This window comes from Larus michahellis, chromosome 11, assembly GCF_964199755.1.
Source record: "Larus michahellis chromosome 11, bLarMic1.1, whole genome shotgun sequence".
Lineage (NCBI taxonomy): Eukaryota > Metazoa > Chordata > Aves > Charadriiformes > Laridae > Larus > Larus michahellis.
The window spans coordinates 12,451,453-12,468,195 of NC_133906.1; the positions used below are offsets into that span (position 1 = coordinate 12,451,453).

General features: G+C 47.0%; 1 long non-coding RNA gene across 1 annotated transcript; it reads left to right on the top strand.

The window, feature by feature from the left end:
* Positions 1-3,433: 3,433 nt before the first annotated feature.
* Positions 3,434-14,242, top strand: LOC141749717 (uncharacterized). Its single transcript, XR_012589467.1, has 5 exons — positions 3,434-3,662; positions 3,742-3,971; positions 8,372-8,540; positions 10,775-11,121; positions 14,106-14,242. It is a non-coding gene; the product is annotated as an uncharacterized LOC141749717 (long non-coding RNA).
* The last annotated feature ends 2,501 nt before the right edge of the window (positions 14,243-16,743 follow it).

Genomic DNA, 16,743 nt, shown 5'->3' on the forward strand with positions numbered 1-16,743 from the left:
GGTTTTGCAAAAGTGGTGGTGAGCAGAGAGTCACTGGCGGCCGCTCAGCGCCCCGCGTTTGCCATCATTTCCCAGATCCCAACGGAGCCCCTGCAGCGAGACCCACGGGTTAGAAATTACTCCAACATCTCTGTTCCAGGTGAGGGCCGGCTCCGCAGGAGAACATTTGCCAGACAGAAATGCCCGTGTCAATGGAGCAAACACCTGACGGGTGCTTCGTGTCCTTGTTTGACAGGCTGGGGCGGCACGGGCTCTGCTCATCTCTGTGGTTTTATTCAGGGAACAATTTCAGCTGGGTGTTGGCAACGGGAATCAAATTTGTGCGGGGACACTTGCAAAAGGCCGTGTTTTATTGCGGTGGCATAGACGAGGCACAGTGCTTCTATAAATGTTTTATGCTGTCTAGATTGCAATTCAGTACGGAGACTAAAAAAGAAAGTGTGGTAGTAAAACCTACCGTGGTCGTGCCGCAGTTCTCGCCTGCTCCTCGGCTCTCGCCATTTCTTCCCTTCCCTGTCACCAGCCCGCTCTCCTCCCGAGCAGGTTTAACTCTCCATCTGTCTGTCATCTTCTCTCTCTCGCTATCAGGGCCTCAGCTGCTTCCCCGCTAATTGCACCGCCTTACATGACATAGGTATTTTCATAACTCCAGTAAAAGCTGCTTATTATTTTACATGGTGATTTCCAATCTGTTGTCAGATTAGTTCCTGGCAACCTGAACGCAAGGCCCTGGCGGCTGGATACCTTCATGCAAGTTTAATGAAGCACAAGGTAAGTGGAAATACAATGCCGAGAGGAGGTCAGCAAAATCGCTTAATTAATTAAATACGATAGAATAACTTTAATTTCGGTAAGGGGGTGTTATCTTTCTGGAAATGCCCCTAAATGCCAGTTCAACCGAGCAGTGACACGTGAGCTTGCCTTTAGGTGCATCTCCAGACGGATAAAAGGCTCATCAAGCATGTGACGGGGACATTTCGTTTCCAATGAGACAGACAGTCCACACGCTTCGGACCACGCTTGGATGTGTGAATTACAGATAAAGTCAAGGCATTCATAGCGAGCGCTGAAGCCTTATATTTCTCAATGACAGAGAAAACATCACTTAAGTGTTGCAAATGATTAATATTTGTAGTTCGTCACAAGAAGTTTAATCTATTCACACAAAATACACTACAAAATGGTAAAGTTTAGCTTTTTTTTTTTTTTTGAGTGAGGACACTGAGAATGACACACAGGTGAAGGATCTGTTCCTTCTCCTCCCAGTTCTGTCGGAGCATCCCCAGACCTGAGCTGGGAGGTGGCGGTGCCATGGCATCCCCCCATCGCCCCGCTGTTGTCCGTGTGAAATCGCTCTGCTCCGCATGGACTTTGCTGTTTGTCTCATTCCAGCCTGGCCTGCGGAGCCTGCCCTCCCCACCACTGCCCCAAAGCAGGGACAGACCCGGCGGCCACCACCGTGGTGCCGAGGGGACCCCCCAGCCCTCTTGCCTCTGCCTTCAGCCGCATCACTGAAGGGGTTAATTTGTTCTGAAACACTGTTGTTCTCATGAGTTATCGGCTGACTCCTGCCAGCTGAGTGGAAAAGTGATTTAATTTTCCAGTTTAAGCATGGCAGATGTGTGTGTGGGAGGGCTGCGAGGGAAAAGGGGGGGATTGTTGTTGTTTTTAAGGTGACCAAAATCTGGTCCACCAGATTTAATCTAACCTACTTTCAGTCCTCTGGAGGGGTAAAGGCTGACACAGGGCTGCTTTTGTGGCAGGGTGTGGGTGATGGGGGCTTTTGGTGGGGCAGAGGCGTGGGTCCATGGTGGGGCAGAGATGTTGGCCCATGGTGGGGCAGAGACGTGGGTCCATGGTGGGGGCAGAGACGTGGGTCCTTGGTGGGGCAGAGATATCGGCCCGTGGTGGGGCAGAGACGTGGGTCCATGGTGGGGCAGAGATGTGGTTCCATGGTGGTGCAGAGAGGCAGCCACCCGCCCGGGCTGGGACGAGCCCCCGGGGCAGAGGAGCGGGGTGGTGCGAGAGCAGCTTTCTGCTGCTGAGCCCCTGCTCCAGGTCTCCCAGGAGCCCCGTCCCTGTGGGGTTTTGCTGCAGAATTGGCAGCAGCAGAACAGGTTCATGCGCTGCCCTCTGCAAAAAACCCTTTCTAACCTGTTCTTGCCTTTGCAATCCCCTCTTGCCTCCGATGCGCAGGCTGCCGTGGATTTACACGTTATTTGTTTGACTTAAAGCGTGTCTTGCTTTAGCATTCAGTCATATGTTGTGAAGGTCAGAGCCCTGCTTTGGCCTCAAAGGTGAAAAGCTGTAATAAAAAATCAAGTGTTAGTAAGCTTTTTCACTTCCCACTGTAGGGAGAGGCAAGACTTGAATGATGCCAGCAGGAGTGTTGGGCAGGAGTTGAAGAAGAACTGAATTTTATTTTGTATCCTTTTCTTTCTGTTCTCCTTCAACAAGAACAACTGGTTGTAAGTACTTGGGATGTCGGCTTCAGTAATTGAAAGGATAATTTGGCACAGGGAATATCCAAAGACAATGTCTCATGCTAATCAAAAACCTGTGATAAAAGAACAGTACAGTCTGTTATTCATAATTAGTCCTATCTTCAACTCTGGAAGCTAACGGTATCCAAAACAGCAATTTTAGCTCCGGAACAGTGAGCCATCACAATATGCAGCACAGCAGGAGACGGAGCTGCTCACTGGCTGCCAGCTCCGTCCCTGCTCTGCGTCTCCCCCGTCCCTGTCCGTATCCATTCCTCCGGCTGACTTGCACCCAGCCCCCCGTGCCAGGTGCCTCTTTGCCAAAGAGCTGGCGCGGTGCTTTGGCCGAAGGGGCCAAGGGGGTGCAATGGCAACGTCCTTCTCCTCTGGGAATGGCAGGCAGTGGGGAACTCCAAGGAAAAGCAGTTCAAGGCATTTCCCTTCTAGGTTTGTAATGCTCACCCAGGAATCTAAATTTCAGCGTTACTGGTAACAGCTTATTGATAGAAAGAAGAAACCAATGATGAAGGATCTCACGGTGGAAGAAACGACGTACTTTGAAATATTCTGCACAGAACACAATCTTCAAAACCATCGTTTTCCTTTACACTTGAAAATCACAGCCTCTGCTTTTGAGTTATTGGATGAGGAAACAAGAAGCAGCATTTGTGTGGTGACCGAAAGATTCCTCTACAATGTACAAATGAAAATTCATTGCAAACATAATGCAACAACAAAGAATGCAAATGTACAGACACGGATAAATGGCAAATAAATTCAGCAAAGAGAAATGCTGTGTATTTAATGGAAAATGACACAGTAAGGTGTCTCTGCACACTTCAGATGAGAACCACATTAATTCGTTTCAGAGCTGGTTCGTTACTATATTTTGATACAGTGCTATTCGCGTGGTAACGGTGGAATTGGTTCCGCGAGCCTGCTCCATCCGCACAGAGAACGCGAGCACACGGCAGTGCGGTGCGGCAGCAGTCGGCAAGAGAGGGTAACCTGGTTCGGAAACGCTGGGAAAGGTGCAGAGCTCCGGTTTGGGCTGATGGGTCAAAGTACGACTTGAGGTCAGAGATCTGGAGATCTGCAACCTGCCCCGTCTCACTGGAGATGGCCGGGAGCAGGACACGGGGACACGGAGCCTTTCCCTCTCCCCCTCGTGTTTAGAAGGTGAGTACTCAGCTGCCTTGGATCACGTATGGAAGAGCAAAAAGGGGAGATGGTGTCAAGGTTTACTTTGTTCATAAAGCGTTTTAAAATTGCCATAGGTGATGTAGCCTCCAAGGTCGGAGTGAGTGCGTTTCGAACCGTGCGCTGCAAACACACAGAACCAAACCCCGCACCGGACCCGAGTGAGCGTAACCTCCTGTACCACCAGCACTTGCCTCGTGAACCCCCTGAGCCAGACCACGATGCTCCGCGCTGGGAACTCTTCGGGAGGTCCTTTCAACACGTCTCAGCGATGCAAGGGTTGGGAAGGTGTTGTGGCTTCATTTTTTTTTTCTTTAAGTCAGTACAGAAACTGCCATTGTACCATTGCTATGTCAAAAATTGTCAGTTGGAGGTTTGAGGAGGTTGTTTTTTCTCTGCCCCTTTTAGTCCTCTCTGTTTTTGCAAATTAAAAGAAGTTTTCCCATCAGATTCAATTTCTACTTCAAATAAGTAGCATTTATGCTGGGGAAAAACTCTTCAAACCACTCAGAAATCGAGCAGTAAATCAATGGCAGCTTCAGAACAAATTAGCGATGCCGAGAAACTGGAATGAAGTCAGGGATTGATGGGTGGGTTTTCAGAATGACACACGTGTTGAAACCGCACCTTTTCAGTTCAGATCTCGGGGTATTTGTCTCTGGGAAGCTGATCCCTCCCGGACTGGCTCAGGGAACCAACAACCCTCCACGAGAAGGCGGCTGTACGTTGGGCTCCGAGACCACCCAATTCAGTAGCTATTTAAGCACACTCCAGATTTCCCAGCACCTGATAAAATCACACTGACGGCTTGTCTCCACGCCTATCGTGAAACATTTGCTGACCTGCCTGGTTTTAGATAGGAGCAAGCCCCTCCTTTTGCTTATTCATGAGTAATACAATTACGTAGAATGAGAGGACGTGGAAACCAGCTTTTAGTAGCTCTGAATGGCAGCTTCCAGCCCCAGGAAAACCAAATATTTGGGGCTAAAGTTATACAAGGCGGTACACTGTTGGTAATCGGGAGTAAATGAGGCGTTAAGGAGGAACCAGCTGTTCGTGGAGCAGAACTGCAGCGCCCACGAGGAGCGAGGCTGCGCCCCGGGCGGCAGAAGCTTTTCTGTTCCTCCTTTTCTTTTTTTGGCTCTACCTTGCAGCTCTTGCAGGCAAATGAAAGGGGGGAAATGACAGAGAGATGTGAGACTCAGTTCTGATGGCTGTAGTATTGCATGTAGGTTTCCCGGTGGAGAAAGCACTGCAATGTATCTTAAATATTTTTAGGGTAAAAGGCCCATTGAGCAAAGATTAACTGTTCTGGAGCACTAACACTGCATGAAAAGGCATCATTATATTTGGCAAGTGCTGCTTTCTGTCGACAGCAACCTGTTATTTGACTTTAGTTATTTATTTTTGTTAAATGAGGGGTACATTTCCATGTGATACATTTTTAAAGTGTTAGCTTGAGGAATGGGATGTAGTTCAGGGGACACGGGGGCTATTACCTGGTTTGCCTGTCTCTCTAACACGTGCTGCTCATCACTGCATCCTTTTTCATCTTGAAGCTCTCTGGAGCGGCTGACACCCTGTGTTTGTAGGTCAGGCAGCAGCAGAAACACGCTTTCCTTTAAGTACCTCACTTAGGAGCAGGATATGGAAATGATCCAATTAATCATCTATGATTTCTCACAAGCACATTAGAATGAGATCACAGTGTTCATCCAAAGGAAATCTTTTCCACGGCTGCACTTAATTTTGTTGAATAGTCTCGGTGCTGTCACATCCTGACTCTCCTGTACCTTTTGGTTCACGCTCAGGCTTCTCTTGTTCTTAGTCCCTTCACTCAATTAATCCTTCTTCCTTACGTTAGCCCTGAAATGTCATCTTCTGCACCGGCTCAACATGTCTGTTTTCTGATTAATCTGCCTCCTGCCTGAGCTCTGAGCCCATTTAAAAAGCCTCAGCAGCCTGGGACTTCCTACGAGGTTTTCCATTTCCTTTTCTTATTTACTCTAGAAAATTGCTGATGGAAGAAAAAAAAGAAGTTTCCCCTTTGCTCATGGAAAATACATCAGAAACTGAATATAGCTTCAAGGAATAGCTGAGGTCCATCTGGCTGAAGCAGGAAGGCAGAAACAAAAAGGGGAAGATGAGAGTGAGAACATCTGGATTTCGGTCCCAAGATACCCATGTAATAGACTGAAACACTGAAATACCTAAAACCACGGTGTTCTTATTCGCCCTGGTGCACGTGGGTCCTGGTTGAATAAGAGGGATAGAGAAAAGGGAGAGAGAAAAAGCAGAGATCATATAGAATATCAACTAATGTCAAGTTATCATCCAGAAACCTGTTTCCTACAGTGTGTTCTTTCCTCGCTCCCTGACTTGGGTTGTTCTGAAACGCTCGCCCTGGTGCCTCGTTACAAAGCTCCAGCATCTTCATGATGAAATAGGGTCCAGCAAGTCTGGGGTTCTGCTGGAGCCAGGAGATGCTGGAGCAGGTCTCCGTTCTGCCCAGCCTGTCCTGTGACCTTGGGAAGCCTCTTCGTGGGTCTCCGTTCTTCATCTGCGAGAGCCGGTACCACCTCCCCGCCACTGCTGTGGGGGCAAAAGCACTCGGGAGGTGCAGGTGCTCGGATGTGGTACAGCACAATGGCACTGTATGAGTTTTCTGCACCGAAACACTTGGAGGTGACTTAAAAAGCAAATACATAGTATTTTAATGGTTGGATGTGTTTATCACTGTACCACAGCCGTATCTCATGATGTGAGTAACAGTTATAAAAGCACTTTAAGCTTATTTGACAGTAAATGTGTTGTGGCTATTTTCTATCTCTTCCCCTTGTATTTTAAACTCCTCAGCTGTGTCATCGCTATTTGTCAGCATCGGAACTCCAGCGGGGTGTGCAGAACTGTGCTGGGTGCGAGGGAGAAGTCGGTGCCTGACGGAGGAGCGGGTTTGGGGGCACATGGCCAGGACGCTGCTCGGCCCGTGCCAGCTCATTTCACATTCTGTGGCAGAATTCAATTTGGACACCCTGGGAGAAGGAAGGTTTCAGGATCAGTTGAAATATAGTCGCTCGCTTTCAAGCACTGTAAGTTTTCAGGTGGGCAGAACTGAATGGATTGCCCTTTACCCAAAAATGTAATTTCTCTATTACAGAAGAGTAGCATTTGTAAAGAGCTGTAACCTGTGTTCAGTCTCTGGCCAGTAACAGAGCAGTGTCTCACGGGGTAGCAATAAATTCTATATTGACTCTGAACAAAATTTAATACCTGCTGCATTTTCCTCTATGTGGGAGGGTACTTACTGCAAGGTAATATGCTGGCAAGTCTGAATAATTCAAGTAGCCAAAGGTACTTCTAGATACAGGCATATGTATGAAGAAGGTCCCCTCCTTCAGTTCCGGTACCCACCAAGCCCTTCTTCTCCTCTTTGTGAGGATGTGCTGCACATCTGCTAAATGACGAAGCCTTACCTTCTTCAGCCTGTGATTAGATTACCCTTGCTTTTACCCTGGAGTGCCAATTAAAAAAGAATCCCATGCAATCCTACAAAAGAGCATAAAAGTAAACATGGGAGACTTGTCACGAGCTGCTCCCTTTCTGTGTCACCACGCACACCGAGCATGACTGCTCCTGCAGGTGACAGTAATTGAAACAGGTGCTGGATTAATATTTATAAGTCCTTACTAAAGCACTATTTGATCTCCTCATGAGAAATGCTGCACGTGGAGCACTTTCTGTGACCTGGCTCTCAAGTGCCCTCCATTCTCCCGTGCTTCTTGTGCACATCATGCACATCGCCAGTGGAATTTCATATTATTCATAACTTGTTTTTTATATCTCAAAATGTCTGAAGAGAGACGTCAATGTCTCTTTTCTCCACAGAGCTGGCCAGGGAGCACTGCTCTCTAAAATGGAGCCTCTGCTCAAACAAGCTTAAAAATAATAGTCAAACAAGCAGGTCTAAAGCTCTGGCGGGCGGCTCGGAGGATGCCCGGCCTCCAGCCCAGCCTCGAGTCTGGGGGTCCAGCACTGCTGGCTCTGCTGGTGCCAGGAGGGAGGAGACAGCGTTGTCCCCACCTGTTTCTACTGTTCTTGGGTTTTTCATGAGTGACATTAGCGGGGAGCATTTCTGAGCAAAAACGGCCAGGGACAAAACCCTCCACCCGAGTCTCAGCCCCGGCTGATCTGGCAGCTCCCCGCTCCGTCTTGGTATTCCGCTGGTGTAGTGGTCTGTAAGCACTCGCCAGTTCCTCTCAGCGTGTCATTACTGGGCTATTAGATGCCTGTGAACTGTGTAATTGAGACAGAGCAGATTATGTGTACAGACGAGACGTTGCCTCCTGTCCTCGCCTTCCCCCGGACCCACTGGCACGTGTCCCCCGGTCGTGGCCACCTCGTCCCGTGACGTTGCTCGTTCATTGGTGCTGGCATCATTATTTCTGCATCTGGGTTGAATGGGCATAAAGACAGGAGAATAATGAAAGGTGAATATTGTAATGACTTCTCACATGAATTCGTACCAAATTTTGTGAGGAATGATGGATAACTCTATGAATAGTTTGCAATAAACCAGATACCCATTTAGTAGGAAAGAGTAGAGCCAGGTGAGTCTTAATCTCACAACACTTTTTCACTGAAATGTCAATGACCCGAGTATTCTTATTGCTTTTTTTCTCTGTTGGCAGACTCATAAGCCAGAAGGAACCACTGTGAAGTCTGAACTGACCTCTCGAGACTGCAGGGACAAAATACTTCCCAGCCAAACCTGCTGTGTATGGAATGATGTGCTGCAGAACTACGGGGTCTGATCGGAGGTGAACTGCTGTCCTGGAGCACCAGGTGACACTGTGGAATGTAAACATGTATTATCTTTTCTTTAACAGTTTCAGTAAAAAAACCACAGAATGAGAATGTGAAGCTTGGGGACAGATGGACAGGAATATTAAGAAGTGTTCATTGCAGAAGCTCAAAGAGTAGCACAGATGTAGGACAGTGTCTTGCCTCGGATATATTTTGAGACCTCTTCCAATTTATTATTTTGTGATAGTAGGATTCAAATATCTAAACACAGGTGTGGTTGCAGCTTACCACATGCAATGATGCCTTCTGGTCAGCCGTGTACCAGAAAATAGAGGAAAAATAACAGTGCCTCCAGAGCAGTGGTTTCCAAATGGTTGCTTAGGCATTTAAATAATTAGGTCTAAGAATGACAGCAGGGAATGGCATGCCAAGGTGCCTAGGAAGAGCTGATCAAAATGCTTTTTATGAAAACAGGAAAAATCTATTTCAGTAGAAAGATTTTTTTCCTGGATATAACAATTTTCATCGAAATGTTAGCAAAAGAATTAACAATTCCCATGGAGGAACATGGAGTGTTTTGCCGGATGATCAGATGGGCAACAAATATTTATTTGTTCTGGTGACTTCCTCACTTCCTGGTCCCTGGTTCATTCCTGTCACCTCCCGGTGCCGCAGTGGGAGCTGCTGGGAGGCTGCTCCGGGAGATGTGCCGCAGAACCCGCCCGCAGCCCCGTCCCGTGGCAGCCCCGTCCCGTAGCGGTGCAGGTCCCTGGCGGGACGAGGCCACCCGGCTCCTCCTCTTCGCGGCTGGGCATCTTCGTGTTCTGACCTGGGCAGCAACCCCCCACCAGCCACGAGGAGTGAGGCTTCCCCGGCACCTCCTGCTGAAGGACTTCACTCAAACTCGTAGAAAGGAGAAACTGGTGTTGATGGTGAGATCTCACCAGTTACACTTCCCGGGCAAGGTGCCATTTGGACAAGGGGAAACATCTTCATGGAAGTGCTCAGAGAAGTGAATGCAAGTGAACATAGGCATGAATTTAACTAAACTGGGATTAAACCCTATTTTGAGTCTCCTAAATGAAGTTAAACTGAACCAAGGTCCCTTTGATTCTGAAACCGTTTTAGAGAGTTAGTGATTCAGCTAATTGTTTTGCCTGATAGATAATGCATAATTCATTGTGAAATTAAACTCCACAGGGTTCGAGTATTTTTTTGTGTGACATTTTGTTTTAGTTCTTTGTAGGTAGGGAATCCTCACGTGGATGTGGGGAGGCAGAGAGCCAGAGGGAAATCAACCTGCTGGAGGATTTGCAGCAGAACTGGAGTCAAAAACACTTTTCAAATTCGTATTGATTCAATATTTTTTTATTGCTCTGAGCTATGGAGAATACTGAAGGGGACTGGCAGCCAGAGGGATCTCATATATGCTGTCGGTGGTGCCTGCTGTGAGCGGGGTGAACCAGGTCCATCCCATGCACAGACCATAGCACCGGGGAGACGAGACCCACCATGACGATGGGTGGGGGTCCTGGCACAGGGCTGGGGGAGCCGGCGGTACGTCCTACAGCTGTAGGCATGGCTGAGCCCATGGCTGGGAAGGGAGATGCTGCTGCCGAGCTACCCCTGCTTAGCAACAGGACTAAGACAAAGGCTCACGCTATTAAACAGCTCAAATCCATCATATTTAATATCATATCATAATCCAGAGACAGAAATGCCTGTTCTCTGTCCACTTTTTTTTTTTTTTTTTTTTTAAATCTTGGAGAGTTATCTGCTTATCATAGAAGTGCCTTGGGCTTAATGGAGCATGGATTGAGTCTGCACTTGGTTTGCTCTTCCAGGCTTTTGCCTTGTTCTCGTCTACCTGGTACTGCACGCTGGTGCTGGCTCAGATCAAATACACCAGAATGGTTTTTGGGCTGAAAATGCACTTCTCTGCTCCCACGGATGCCTACTGGCAGCTATAGTAAAAGAGATTTCTCCCTATGTAAAACCAAAGTAGAGGTGAGCAGATTTGTTCTGCCAGTGCAGTGATAAACCATGAGAAACCGAGCTCCATCTGCCAGACCCGGCGAGGCAGATCTCCCCAAGCTTGCACATCTGAAGCGAGACCAGCAGCATCGCTGCACTATGTGGGCAGGAACGAGCCAGGGAGACATTTCCCAGCATGGGCAGAACAATTCTTCCTTTCTCAGGCAGTTTTTTAAGTATTAGCAACCATGGTAACTGGAATAGAAATGCAACCAGTGCGCCGTGCATTCAGCTTGACTCAATTATCTTTGCAGAACAGTCATGTTAAAAATAAACATGACTTGCACCAGATTCCTCAGCCACCTCGCTCCGTGCCGTGCAGGAGACCTGCCGAAAGTTTGGTGCTGTTTGGGCGAGTGCATCGCACGCTGAGGCCTGTGCGACGGGATGGTGTTGATGGCATCTCTGCCCATTGCCATCATTTCTCCTTGAGCGGCATCTGGGGAAGAAGATGAAGACCTCTGTGGGGGCCCCTTGTCCAGTAGCATGGAGACTGCGCAGAGGAGGGAGAGGGCTCCGGGGTGGACATACCCTCCCCCAGTCGGGAGACAGCAGCATCCACGGGGTGACGGGGCAGCAGAACCTCCATGTGCCAGGGGAGGTAAGGAGCTGTGTGTGTGTGTGTATGGTCGGCATCTGCCTTTAGGGCTGTTTAGTGGCAGCATAAGCTTGGTGGAAGTTAAACCCAATGTAATGAAGGCTGCGGGCATGGTTTCATCCACTTTAGCACAGTGGCTGTAGCTCTGCAGTCCAACACGTGCACAGGGTATCTTGCTGGTAAGCTCTGCACAGACTGAAGCACACCGTGATCTTTCTTTTAATGGTTATTTCTGTTTTCATGTCATTCTTAATTTATTTAGAGAAATCCTTAAAATTCATTGAAACTGTTGGTACACCAACGCATTTGCCTACTAAGCACGGCTATTTTTCCACTCAAGATAGCTTTTAAAGAAGATAGTGTTTTAGCAGGACTTACTGTATTTAATATGGCATATGTATTGCCCTGATGAAACACCTGGAACCAATATTTGCTCTTATAACTGCTGGCCTAGATCAGTAATAATGCAGATTTGATTGATAACAGCGCATCATCCATTGAGAGTAGAGCAAACCTTGGATAGCAAGGGCCTTGCTTTGGAAATCCTAGATAAGATCAGTTGAGGGTGCACAGATTGTAAGATGTGTCTTAAAATAATTGCTAGAAATAAGTTTAAGAAGAAAAATGGATTTGGAAACTTCATTTTGTCAATGAGCAAACTGTGATTTAAGACTCAGAATAGTTTGGATTTGACATCTCTGCCTCACATCAGTATATAGTCTACGAGAGATGGCAGAATGTGGAGAAAAAATCATTAGCAAATTGGTCTTGTTTGAAATCAGTCATTCATCATTAGTTTGTGCATTTCACACTGCATTCGCACTCAGGGTCGGGCATGCCATATAAACTTGACGTGCTTTTCTTATTTGTAACGTTGTGATGAATTCCTCCTCCGTGTCCAGCAGCTGAGTAGGATTGAAAAGAGCCACGTCAGACACTCCTCCAATTTGTTTGCAAGTGGTTTGCCCAGCACATTGGACTACCATTCTTTGTCAGGAATCGGTCACTGATAAATTCACGGCGGCAAATATTTTAGAACACAAAATAACACAACTCCAATTAGTACTAAGGTGCTGTGGTCTTATTTCCAAACCCATAGAAGAAGTTCCCTGCATTTACACCAAAGTGGGTGAGGATATCCCAACTAACTGCAGAGGGACAGGAGGAAGAGTACCTCCTGCGCCATATCGCTCCTTGACAGAACAGCAATTAAATTATCAAGCAAAAGCATGTGGAAGGAGTGAAGAAAGTTTGAGTGTAGGAAATATAAAACTTATCTGTTTTTTCCCTTGCCCTTTTTAGTAAACGTTGTGGAAATCAAGGGAAAGGCCGAGATTGCAAGCTCTTAACCATGAAAGATTTTTGCAGGAGTCATTTCCGCAAATGTCTTACATTCCATATATAGATCGTGAGTCTATGCTTTTAATGGACTGACAAATGTACAATAACCCCAGATGACTGTTACTTCATTGCTTGGCTATACAGATAAGAGGAATGCTTTCTTTTGATTGAGATCTTAAATCAATTGTTCCTTTACCCAGTGTCTAGTGGTTATTATCCAAGGAGGAGATAAAGTTCAGATGGTAAATTGTTAATATTGTAAGAAAAACGTCTGTTGTGTCCTGCTTAAAGTTTCCTGTCTAGATGAAATACATTCTCCTATAATATTTAAGATTGTGTGTAATCCATCAGAGTACATATTTGATCAGTCCCCATATTCGCTTGCTCTGTCACAGCACCGAAAGGTTTTACAGTGCAGTTCTGTAAAATGCGGCTGCACTTTGCACTCACCCCACCATGGCTCTCCTGCTCCCCTCGTGCTCCTCCCGCACGAGGGATGAGCTGCTGGAAAGCTGGGAAGACCCTGCCCAGATCTTTGGGAAGGGGGCGAGCCGTACCGCAGCAGATCCCCATGTCCAGCACCAAAATATCAGGGACTGTGTTGCTGCCAGCATGGAGCTGGAAAACGGCCCCGAGGGGTCGCTTGCTTCACACTTGTCCATCCCTGCCATCTCCCATCGGTGACACACGGAGGTGGAGGAGAGCAGGAGCTGTAGGTCAGTCTCCAGGCAGGAAGGCTGTGGGATGGAGCAGCGGGGTGTCCTGCCAACACCATGCCTACTTGTGTCAGGAGGGAGAGTCCTCATCTGAGCCGCATCACAAGTCAATGTCAATGTTTGGCAGCACGGAGTGTACGTCGGGTGGGTGAACAGACCTTGTGTGATCCTGTGCACTCACGTGCACTTTCTACAGCTTCTCTGGCATTATGCACTGCGCAGTGGTGTGCTCTGATGGCTGCTGGACCATGAGACTGTTTGCTTTTGAGCCACCAGCTCTTTAAAAGTGGAGTCCTTAAAATGCTTTCTGGGATTATTCATTGCCTTTCCAAGTTCCACGGCTACAGTAATAAATGACAACCATTTGGATCTTCTTCCTTTATATCTATGTTACCAAAGATACCAAGTTTCCTCTCAAGCACCCAAAATACAGTCTCACATTTGCTTCCTAAATGAGCAACAACTGTAATCCTTCATTTGCTCATCTCTGATTTAGCTTGGGTCATGAATTTTCATACCAATTTGCTATTGAATTTTCACCTTGTGTCATTGAAAGAAATAGTTCTGTTATTTTCTAATGGTGACTCATGTTGCACCTTATGAACTTTAACTGGTCTCAGGGTCATTCTCATTGACAAATTGCTGCGGGCTGCTCAAGTAATTATTCGTCCTTGGGAAGATGTATATCCCTCACTGAAGTTATCCTAAGAATAAAACAATCTCACTATTAAAATGTCTGCTCTATCACTAGAAGATTAAATACTTATCCTTTTGACCAATTCACACTAGTCCTTGAGAAGCAGAGATCTAGCAAAAAGTACTAAAATCTGCTCCATGAAAGGCTAGGTGTTAGAGAAGGTATATAATTAATATGAATGTAGATAACTAATTCTGATACATTGCTATTTTCATTTCATTTTGGTGTTTCAGATCTGACAGTGATCACCAAGGAAACTAAAAAATGTTGGTGGCTCTCCACATCTCCAGCAAAGTTGAGTTTGATGCTGCTGGCTGGGGGCAACGGGCTTCACTTGGGTCAGGGACAAGAAGCATCAAGTAGTCCCAGGTAATGGCTTTCTTACTTGTCTCTCTCTTGGGTTTAAAGCCACCTCAACCCATCAGTGTGATCCCTGACAACCGTTGTTGAAAAGTGACCACTGCCACAACTGACCTGGGACTGCAGGAGGCAGACCAGGAGGCAGACCAGGAACCCCAGTGTCTTCTCCTGGCCAAGAGGCGGGCACAGGTACAGACAGCTAAACTCTGTCGATTTATTTGAGCTCCTACATGCCAAGTCTGAGCCCACACGGATCTGGCTGTGTGTCCTGTTCTGGTAAACAGCTAAAGCAAGGGGGACACCCTGACTCGGACATGTGTCTGCTAAGATAAGAGCTCAGTCAAGTAAAGCAAACCCTAGTTCCACCAAAATTAATAGGAAAACTGAAAGAAAGCTCGCAATCCAGGATTTGGCCCCAAATTTGGTAAGGAAGCAACAAAGGGTGAAGGAACTCTGCCTTAGCAAACCCCGGTTACTGCAGCCACAGCGCCCAGCTCCACGGGGAACTCAGACCCATGTGCACGGGGCTGGATCCTTCCCCTCACCTGCTCCTGCTGGTTCAGATTCAAGGACCTGACATAAAAGAGAAACCCAGTTTCCACATTGCCTTCTCAAATCCTCTTTTATTTCCTGACTCCTTAACCCAGAATTTGTGGCAGTGTCAGCTGCTGCTGTTGTGACAGATGCTGAAAGAGGCTGGCAATAGTTTTGGTGCTAAAAACAGTACTCCTTTGTTGACAAACTGCTAAAAAGAAGATTTACTGTTATGGGGCTGTTTCCCCTCAGGGTCATTTTCTAGAGGGAATAACTTTGGCTCTGTCAGCTGAGGACGTGTAGGGGCACAGCACCAGGGGACGTGCAGACATGGGGCCCTTGGGGAAGGACAGTGTCCTGCGCGCGCACGCAAGTCATTTGCAGTAGCGGCTTCTCCAGAGATGAATATCTATTCACACCAAGCTTCCTTTCCATTTTCTTTCGCTAACAAGATTCAGCTCTAAGTCTGGCTCCCGCTGAGAGGCAAAGCAGTGGCCGCGAGCAGGTCCTGGTGAGGCAGAGCAGGAGGGAGCAAACCAGCTGCTTCTCCTCCCCCAGCCCAGCAAGGAGAAGCAGCTGAAACGCCTTCTCCACCCGCCCCGGTGTCTGCCGGCGCTCTGCAGAGACATGGGCAGGTCGGGCCACGGGGTTTGCTGAGGGTGATGCTGCAAGATCCCTCCCCTGACACCCTGGTCCTCGTTAGGGCACGTGGTCTGGTCTGGGCAGGGGTCAAATGCACAGGGAATTCTCCTGGAGTTTGAAGGATCTTGAGCATATCCACATGCTTTACATTGTTTTCTGCATTGGTGTTGTCACGAATGGTTTCATTAACTTCCCTGAAGCTGAAAGACAAGAGCCCCACTCCAGGACCCATTTCTCCTGCACGGCTCTGCGCATGACTCTGTACCTGTAGCTGTAGGCGCCCGTGTCCCCCCCGCCCGTCTCTGCCCGAGGTCTCCTCTCCCGCAGAACCAAAGGGTGATTTTCCCCACTAGTCTGGTTGACGTGCTCATGATGAACTGCGTGTGCTTAGTGTGTGGCCAGAGTAAACTTCTGAGTTAGTGACACTTTATGGCCATCGTGATGACGTCCTATTCCATGCCCTCTCCTTCAAGTAGCATCTTTTTTTTTTTTTTTTTCTCCCCTAATACGTCACTTGGAGAGCTTGTGCTGCACGGTTTGTGCTTTTCTTGCTTTGGGAATAAATAGATGACAGGTGTCAATCTAGGACATTTAACCAACATTGAATGCAGTGGCTTTTTTTCTTCAAAGACACTTTGGGGATTTTAAATGATCTTTTTGACTGTTAACAGAAATCATGTAGCTATGCAGCTCCATTAAAGGCTTTGCAAATATTCATCTACAATAAGTGCCTCCTGCCTGTTCTGCATTCCTGATTTTTTTTCTATTGACAGGAATCAATAGCAGCATATACGAGGAAACAGATAAATATATATCTAGCTAATGAGAGGTAAATGGCTCTTCGGAGCAAGTTGGCCTCACAAATTTCCACTTGTCTCTGCAATTTCTTATTTTTTGGATAAATATCCAGCTATGCATGTTGTCCCACTCACCTTGAATGTATCTGAAATCTCCCATCTCTCTTCAACATGTTTTCAGCATTTTGCAATGTCAGATGTTGCTTCCAGCTGTAAGAGAAATTATCTTTTATACTTTTTTAAAGTAAAAGCAATTTAGAGCATTTACATCTGCAGAAACAGTAGCTCCTTGTGGAGTCCAACACCCAAGAGGTGCTTGTTTTTATACATCATTGGACTATATCAAAGGCAGCGTTGTAGAGTACTTAATGATTGCCTTTTCATGTCAGTTTTTAAATTCTTGTGTAGTGTCTTTATTATTCATACCAATCTGTCTTTTAGATCATCTTCCATAGACACTCCAGATTAAATTTTCTTCATTATCATTATAGAACGAGATGAATAAGTGGCACATCTGTTCCTGAAGTGGTTTATTATC